Below are 9,813 nucleotides of genomic sequence, written 5' to 3' on the forward strand. Positions count from 1 at the left end.
GGTGCTGCCCCTTAGTCCGGTGCTGCCCCTTAGTCCGGTGCTGCCCTTTAGTCCGGTGCTGCCCCTTAATCCAGTGGGGTTAAGTTGGAGGGTGGTCATTTGGAGGAGGCTACGTAAGCGGGTAGTGACTATGGTGTGGTGGGGACCACGACCTGTGCCGGAGCCGCCGCCGTGGACGGACGGACGCCCACCCAGACCTCCCCTAGACTTTATGCTGGTGCGCCCGGAGTTCGCACCTTAAGGGGGGGGTTATGTCACACCCTGGCCTTGGTTATCTTTGTTTTCTTTATTATTTTAGTTAGGTCAGGGTGTGACATGGGGAATGTTTGTGTTTTGTCTCGTTTCGGGTGGTTATATGGATAAGGGGGTGTTGGGTTTAGTGTATGGGTTTGTGTTGTGTGAATGTTTCTAGGTATGTCTATGGTTGAGTGAATGTTTCTAGGTATGTCTATGGTTGCCTGAGTGGTTCTCAATCAGAGACAGATGTCGTTCATTTGTTTCTGATTGGGAGCCATATTTTAGGCAGCCATGGGCATCATGTTTTTGTTGGGTCATTGTCTAGGTCTGTGTCTGTGTCTAGGTTGCATGTTTGCATTTTGTTYGGTTATAGCTTCACGGTCGTCTATTTGTTGTTTTGCTTCGTTCGTTCATCTCCTTAATAAAGAGAAGATGTATTTTTTACACGCTGCGCCTTGGTCCTCTCTCTCTCCCTTGGACAATCGTGACAAAAATAAAGGTCAGAACGTGACAATAGAGTTTAATTTGGGAGATGGTAACTTTTGAAAGAACCGCTCTCATGGTGCCCCAGATCCTAACGAGTTAATTGTTGGATGATTCATTTAATTTGGTAACAATTAAACATAGTTAGCTAATTAGATAAATAAGAGTCTTCAAGTCACGACACCACACACACACACACACACACACACACACACACACACTCACACTCACACTCACACTCACACTCACACATTCCCAGTAGCAGGCTGTGTGTTGATGATGGTGACAGAGTGACTGCATCAGCTCTGTCTGTCATGCTCTGTAAATAAAACTGGTTTCTATATATAGAACAGAACCCACTGAAACTGGATCCTAAATACTGTATATGTTTTGCAATAGGATCATGTAGGTGATTATGACAAGACCAACTATCCAAATTTCTCTCAATAAAATACCCCCCAACCGCCACGTGGTACCTTCCTTGATCGCCAGTTGATCGCTGATGAGTCTGCTTAGAAGGGTATATAAACATACCCAGAGCATCCCAGATAATAAAGGAGCCAGAAGACACTAGACTGCAGCTRGAGCAGATTCTCCACTTTTCATCTCAACCACTCCCTGGTTAAAGATGCAGAACGGCACTGAAGGAAACAACTTCTACATYCYCATGTCCAACAKGACTGGACTTGTAAGAAGTCCCTWTGAATASCCTCAGTWYTACTTGGCAGATCCATGGCAATTCTATCTGCTTGCYKTCTACATGTTTTTCCTGATCTGTTTTGGATTCCCCATCAACGGTCTGACCCTACCTTTTTTTCCTGATATCCCCCACACACATGCAATACAAATATATTTTTTCCTACTAGTTCAGACTTTTCTCATAACTTCTGTATTAAGGAAAATGTGCTTTCTAAGACTGCAATATGTGGTTATCTCACTGGATAAAAGCTTATTTCTGTAATACAGCCAAACTAAATTAAATTATTGTTATTTTGTTGCTATATTTACATAATACCATTTATGTCTCAAGTAACCGACTGATATAAGCAACCAATCCTGGTCTACAAAACATTAATTGTTTGAGATACACACATTGATGGAGATGCTGGAAGCCAAATGGAAAACATGTTATAACTACTGTATTTCTCTCTTTCCTTGTCTCATTGAAGGTCAGGTTTCTCTGTGGTCTCTGGTGGTGTTGGCCATTGAGGGACACATTGTGGTCTGCAAGTCCATGGGAAGCTTCAAGTTCAGTACCACCCACGCTGGTGCCGGATATGCATTCACCTGGGTCATGGCTATGACCTGTGCTGCCCCCCCCCCCCCCCCATTGGCTGGCTGGTCTAGGTCACTCAAAACTTTGATTAATAAGACGTCTCACAAATCTATACATTGCAAGGGGGTAACTGATGTTGGGCACCACAAATGTCAGTTTCTGTTATTTGCTAAAGAAACCATGCCACATCAGCCTTTATTGTGGAGAGGTGAGGAAGGATAATGCCAATTTTAGGCTAGAGATGATTGCATTGCAAGGATAGTATGAACATATTTCGAATTTAACCATGTCCAACCAGACCCAGCAAATTATAACCTTACCACGCTGCATTCCTTTTTTTGGCCAAGTATGTTTCGTCGAGGTAGTTCACTGAACCTTAGCTGAGACGTTGAGTTTGGGAAACCCTGGTCTGAGTTTGGGAAACCCTGTCTAATGTAGTCTTGAGGTGTGAGTACCACCAGGGTTTGATACCTTGTTGATCACATTGGTGCAAATTCTAACTTCCATTTAAGTTTCWCCTAGTCATTTTTTGATTTCAATGGGAGACTAATTGAACATTTTAGATAAGTGGAAATTAGGATTCATCCATAATGGATAGATAAATTACAAACTGTGCCAAATACCCAGTCTGATTAGTTAATTCATAATTGGATGAGAAGTAAATKATTGATATTGGTTTGGTACTGTATGTACACTGTAGAGAGGGCAGGCAAGCAATCTGCAGGCAATCTGCCACCCTTCCCCCATTTCAATAGATTTAGAGCTTAAGACTGGGAGAGTTTAAGTAGTTCTTTACTACAGTMCTGTAGAGGAACTCTTGTCAGCCTTGGCCTCTCAGTTCTCTCAATTTGTTGTTTCAATGGTATTCATAAAACTTAACAGGCACAGTAAATTGACCACTTCCTCTTCCAAATAAGATGAAAATTGTATTTGGAATAATGAATTCCATTTACASCAGATATTTAAATCCTATCTGGTACTCTAAGATCCAATCATAGTGGCCAGGAATGTTTTGGGAAAGATTGTGATCTGATTTGTTGAGACTACCCCCTGAGGTGGAAGTATACATATTGAGTTTGTGTTTTTAGCATGTTGACAATAGCCTCTCAACATTCTGCCCTTCAGGTTTGGATTTGGCACTAAAACAGGGCAAAAACCATCCCATCTGCTAATACTGCATACATATAGTTAAACAGCATCTAAGTCAATAATCGTATTAATGCATTTGMCAAATATAGTATTTATAGTAATGGCCCTTGAGAAAGAAGTTTAAAATTTAAAGACTTCATTCAAGGGATAACTGTGATAACCTTTTATACATTTTAAAGTAAAATATCTTAACAGGCTTATTTGTCTTTCCCACATAGATACATCCCCGAGGGCATGCAGTGTTCATGTGGACCTGACTACTACACAATGGCCAAAGGCYTCAACAATTAATCATATGTCTTGTACTTGTTCTCCTGCCACATCTGTGTTCCTGCCATCGCCATCGTCTTCACATAAAAGGTCCTCACAGTCAATGCTATCAGACCTCAGGAKAAGACCCAGATGCAGACAGTTTGAAGTAACAAAAGTTTATTACAAAAACAGGGGGCAGGCAAAYGACAGGTAAAGGGCAGGCAGAGGTCAGTAATCCAGAGCAGAGTCCGAAAGGTACAGAACGGCAGGCAGGCTCACAGTCAGGGCAGGCAGAGGTCAGTAATCCAGGGCAGTGTCACAAGGTACAGAATGGCAGGCAGGGTCAGGGCAGGCAGAATGGTAAAAACAGGAAAACTAGAAAACGGGGACTAGAGAGAAAAACATGAGTACGGGAAAACGCTGGTAGGCTTGACGAGACAAGACGAACTGGCAACAGACAAACAGAAAACACAGGTAGAAATGCACAGGGGATAATGGGGAAAATGGGCGACAAGCACAAGACAGGTGAAACAGATCAGGGTGTGACAAAAGCGGTAATTGTAGTACACTGCTCAAACACATCCACACAGACACACAGTATGTCTACCTTATTTTGCTACACATAACAAATCAATSAATCAATATTTGGTGGTTGAAAGTAGTTTAAATACATTGAGTGTACAAAGTGCACGGGGGGGAGGGGTGGTCGAGGTGAGGAGGATTATATAAGATACTGTTTGAAGAGGTAGGGTTTCAGATGTTTACAGAAGATAGACAGAGACCTGAAGTAGCAGAAGGGAGTGCTCAGTGTAGGGTTTGAGTATAGCTTGAAGRTAGGGAGWGGCAGTTCCTCTTGCTATTCTGTAGGTAAGCACCATGGTCTTGTAGTGGATGCGAGCTTCGACTGGAAAGCAGTGGAGTGTGCGGCGGAGCGGGGTGACATGAGAGAACTTGTTAAGGTTAAAAAACCAGGAGGGCTGCAGCATTCTGGAGAAGTTGCAGGGGTTTCATGGCTCAAGCGGGGAGCCCAGCCAATAGCGAGTTGCAGTAGTCCAGGTAGAGGACAAGTTCCGGGATTAGGACTTCCRCCTCTTCCTGTGTGAGATAGGACAGTACTCTACAATGGATGTTGTAGAGCATGAACCTGCAGTAGTGAGACACTGCTTTGATGTTTGCAGCGAACGACAGGGTGTTGTCCAGGGTCACGCCAAGGTTCTTTTCACTCTGGGAGTGCGACAYTGTGGAGTTGTCAACCGTGATGGCGAGATCATGGAACGGGCAGTCCTTCCCCGGGAGGAAGAGCAGTTCTGTCTTGTTACGGTTGAGCTTGATATGGTGGGCCGGAATCCAAGTTGAGWTATCTGCCAGGCACGCAGGGTGTCAGAAGGGGGGAAGGTGGAAGGCAGTTGTAGAAGGGGAGAGAGTAGTGGGAGAGAAAGAGCGAAGATTTCAATGGTGCATGACCATCTGGGTAGGGGCTGAGTGATTAGGGCTGGAGGATAGGGAGACAGAAAAGCAAACAATGTAGTGATCAGAGACCTGGAGGAGGGTTGCAGTGAGWATAATAGGCGAGCAGCCTGTAGTAAAGAGTCAAGTGTATTGCCTTTCTTGTGAGTTGGAGGAGACTGGGAAATGGTGAGATCAAAAGAGGAGAGGAGGGGAAAGAGAGAGTTGKAAATAAATTATTTGAAGACAGACATCGGGAGGTTGACGTCGTCAAGTACGAAGAGCCATCGTCAGGAAATGAGCTTATCAAGAYGTCAAGCTCATTGAGGAACTCTTTAAGAGTACCTGGTGGGCGATAGATGACAATAATGTTAAGCTTGGGTGAACAAGTGACAGTGACAGTATGGAATTCAAATGAGGAGATGGACAGGTGAGAGAGAGAAAATAGAACATTTCCACTTAGGAGAAAAGAGTAGACCTGTGACACCACCGCAATGACCAGATGCTCTCKGACTATGAGAGAAAACATAGTCAGAGGAAGAAAGAGTTGCTGGAGTAGCAGTGTTCTCTGAAGTGATTAATGTCTTAGTCAAGGGACAGAAGGGCAGCATAGGCTCAGATGAATTCGGTGTTCTTGACTGCAGATCGGCAGTTCCAAACGCTGCCAGAGACCCTGCATTCCACATAGGATTTGTGTGCAGGGTACACTAAATTAGAAGGGTTGAAGCCAAGGGGTGGGGAGCGTATGTAATGCCTACCGGACAGAGGTGGGAACAAGTATAGAAAACACACACATAGTTGACAAAGCTGCAAAATCTGTAATCTGCAAATATCTAGGTGAGTGAGTCATGTCGCGCCTTCCTCTCTTTCATTCCTCAAACAACTCGGCAGAACCGTCTATGTTTTGGCGATGGTCTTAGATTTGCGACAAAACCACCGCTGACACGACCGCCACTTACACCTGTTGCTGAGAAACCAGGGGAGACTGAAGAACTAACACTAATTGCCTAGCAGAGKTGGAGAGTACATCTCCCTGTACTAATTGCTGATTGCTTAGGAGAGGTGAAACCACTCCCCCCCCTCAAATACAGCCACTGATTACCAAAACAAGTCACAAATTGCCCTGCCCCTTGATCCTGGTTGTGTCAACAACTATCTGCAAATTATGAGCAGTCAGCAGTCAGCAGTTCACACTCCACGTCGGCAACTGGGAAGACAGGCAGCACTTAGTGTAGATGACCCTAGCAATTAAAAATATAGTACTAGACCACAACAGATAAAGACAAAAAACACCTAAAAACGGTGTGCCCCGCACCTACTACCATGCCCTGTTCAAAGGCACTTAAATCTTTGTCTTGCACATTCACCCTTTGAATGGCACACATACATAATCCATGTCWAAATTGTCTCAAGGCTAAAAAATCATTCTTTATCCTGTCTCCTCCCCTTCAGCTACACTGAACAAGTGACATCATAGCTTCAAGGAAAGAGAATGTGTTCCTAATGTTTTGTACGCTCAGTGTATACTGCCCATACATTTTTTCAAACAATTACTTAATTACCTGATTTCATGTGTCTTTCCTTGTTTGTTTTCAGGCTGCAGCTTCCCAGCAGGACTCAGCATCTACCCATACGTGACACGTATGAGGTTTGTTATGGCTTGTTTCCTGATTGCCTGGACCCCCTATGCCAGCTTTGCTGCCTGGATCTTCTTCAACAAAAGAGCTGCCTTTGCAGCGATGGCGGCACATATCCTAGTGGTTAAGAGCGTTGGGTCAGGAACTGAAATGTTGCTGGTTCAAATCCCTGAGTCGACTAGGTGAAAAATCGGTCGATGTTCCCTTGAGTAAGGCACTTAACCATAATTGCTCCTGTAAGTCGCTGTGGATAAGTGGGTCTGCTAAATGACTCAAATATAAATGTAATTACACTGCACACTTCAAAGCACCTCTAMTCTTTCACATATCTGAACTGACTGTAATTTATGTTAAGACAGTGACATRCATACCAAATTAGGACCATTTTTCATTGCTTCATACAAAACCTTCTAATTGCTTTTCATAGCTAAGGTGGTAAGAAACCTACTGTGAAATGATGACCTTGGGATGACATAGTGAACTACTCTCATGTTTTGTCTTGAAGGATTGAGATTTTATTGGTAGAAAGTGAGAACACATACACTGAGTGCACAAAACATAAAGAACACCTTCTTAATATTGAGCTGCACTTTTGGTCCTCATTCTTTCTCTACAGTTTCATACATGCTGGCCATGTTGTTTTGTGGAAAGAACTCAATGGGTGATGAGGGGGCTTCTTCTGTGTCAACAAGCAAGACAGGACTCTTCTCTTCTGGGCCAAGCACAGAGTCTTCTGTTGTCTTTTGGGACTCTGAATCCTCTCTTCATTCTATTCTAAGCTGCTCTTATGTGTCTGACAGTCACTGTTGGTGTCAGATATCGGTGATTGATAGTCCTGACAGTGACACTAAGCTCTGTGTTTAACCTATAGTGTCACCATGGATTTTCTCAATCAGCTAATGTATAAACGGAAAGGCCATATTAACCTTTTACTGCAGTGGGCTAAATCAGGGTCACACACAGTGTTTCTTGTTAGTCTTAAAGAAATCTACTTTGAAACAAAAGTATACACCTCACACACATGGTTATTGGCTTACAAAAAATAACAMACCTGTACCATGTCAGATATATAATTGAAATGCATTCAATTTTTGAGTTTGTATTCCAATATTACACTTTATATACATCACAGAAGACTGAAAAATAACAAAAGTGTTTGACATAGAAAAACATTTTTTTTTGTCATAAAAAACTAAAAAACATGTTTATTAATGATTAAATAATGAAAAATATTAATAACATTCCACCCATGAGGCCAATAGGTCATTTAACTACAGGAGAGGGTTTTTGCACCACTCTGTAACTGTRTATAAGAAGGTACACCCCAGGCCAGAAGCGTTCTTTTTAACGCTCCTCTAAAGGTTTGCTSAAACGAGTTGTTTTTACTTGGTGGTAAGACATATGTGGAACTTTATTTAAATGAACTTGGATGCATTAATACCTTCTGAGAAACCATTGAATATATCTTTATATTTATGTACTGTAACTGTTAGGCCAGAATCTAATAATGTACGTACTTTATTCTAAAACATACAAATGTAGGTCGGGACAAATAAATGGATGCTTAAATCATGCATTATTTTTTACTTTGCTATTTCAATTTGTTTAGCTGATCACTTTACAAACGATTCGTCAGTGAAATTATGAAATGTTGTATCTGGAAATACACCCAAATGAGGGATCAAAAGCATAGTAATGTTATGATACAATCTCACTGACTTTTGACCATTTTCTTTTATAAATGTCTTCAGTGGTGAAAAAAGTACCCAAATGTCATACTTGAGTAAAAGTAAAGATACCTTAATAGAAAATGACACATGTGAAAGTCACCCAGTAAAATACTACTTGAGTAAAAGTCTAAAAGTATTTGTTATTACATATACTTAAGTATATTTTAGCAATTAAATTTACTTTTGATACTTAAGTATCAAAAGTAAAAAAAGTCGCTCTGGATAAGAGCGTCTGCTAAATGACTTAAATGTAAAAGTAAAAGTATAAATCATTTTAAATTCCTTATATTAGGCAATCCAGATAGCCCCATTTGTATATGTATGGATAGTGAGGGTTACACTCCAACACTCAATTTACAAATGAAGCATTTGTGTTTAGTGAGTCCGCCGGATCAGAGGCAGTAGGGATGATATGGGATGTTCTCTTGATAAATGTGTGAATTGGACCATTTTCCTGTCTTGCTAAGCATTCAAAAAGTAAAAGATGTCAAAAATATAAATAGTAAAGTAAAGTACACATACCCCAAAACAACTACTAAAGTAGCACTTCCAAGTATTTTTACTTAAGTACTTTACACCACTGAATGCCTTATAACAAAAGCCTTTCTCCTGAGGTCTTCATCCTTAATTTCAGAGGTGGTTCGGAGAAATCTTGCCTGAAGAGTTGTGTTACCTCCCAAAACTAATGTATAGGCTTTAGCTCAAGGGACTTACGCTCTCTTGTGGCATGTAGGAGACCCGGGTTGAACCCCAGTTGGTCACATGTTAGTGGTCATATCCTGTGTCTGTATCTAGTACCTTGTTCACTGATTTTTGGTTCTCATTCTCTCCCTTAATTTCCGTAACTGCATGCTGTGATCACCTTGTTCTGTAGCAAGAACCCATTGTGTGATGAAGAAGCTTCTTCTATGTCAAATAGCAGGACAGAGGTGCCTTCTGTGGACCCTGCATAGAAACATACAGTATCCTCATATATGTCCTCATTGGTGTCTGGCAGCCATTGGTTGTGTCTAGGATTTGTATTTGTGATTGACAGTACTGACACTAAACTCTGTGTTAATTAAGCAAGGATGGATATTCTCATGAAGCTAAGGTGTACACCTATAGGTCATAGAGGCYTTTCCTGCAGTCAWTGACCGAAACCAGCCTCTTTGGCTTCATGGGTGGAATGCTATTCATCATTTTTATCTTTTTTTTAAATAATGGAAATCTGGTGTTTATTTATCAAGACACTTTGTTTTATTTTTAGTCTCCTCTGATTTAAATATATAAAACATAATATTGGGATGCAAACTCAAAATGTAATATATTTCAACTCTTTATATCTGACATGGTACAGGTCTCTTCTTTTTTTTCCTTTCTTTTTTGTCCAAAACTATGTGTGTACTTTTGTTTCAAAATAGATTTGTTTTTTAAACTACCAAGAATCACTCCATGTGACACTGATTTAGCCCACTGCAGTAAAAGGTTACTTTCACCACATTTAAGCACAACACAATAACTGTAAATAAGACGGTAAAGCCCAGTCAATACTTCATGAAATGACTGCTCTCAACTAGTTTGCTGAACTGAGTTGTTATTCTTGTTGTGGAATACATGTGGT

At 41.3% G+C, this 9,813-nt stretch overlaps 1 protein-coding gene and 1 pseudogene across 1 annotated transcript in view; one reads left to right on the forward strand and one right to left on the reverse strand.

Annotated features, from left to right (window-relative positions):
- Nucleotides 1-9,813, reverse strand: part of LOC111970299 (haloacid dehalogenase-like hydrolase domain containing 3) — a 354,076-nt gene that overhangs the window by 221,991 nt on the left and 122,272 nt on the right. The window lies entirely within an intron of this gene.
- Nucleotides 1,817-6,666, forward strand: LOC111970706 (green-sensitive opsin-like; annotated as a pseudogene).

The sequence above is a fragment of the Salvelinus sp. IW2-2015 genome, linkage group LG11 (genome assembly GCF_002910315.2).
Source record: "Salvelinus sp. IW2-2015 linkage group LG11, ASM291031v2, whole genome shotgun sequence".
Classification (NCBI taxonomy): Eukaryota; Metazoa; Chordata; class Actinopteri; order Salmoniformes; family Salmonidae; genus Salvelinus; species Salvelinus sp. IW2-2015.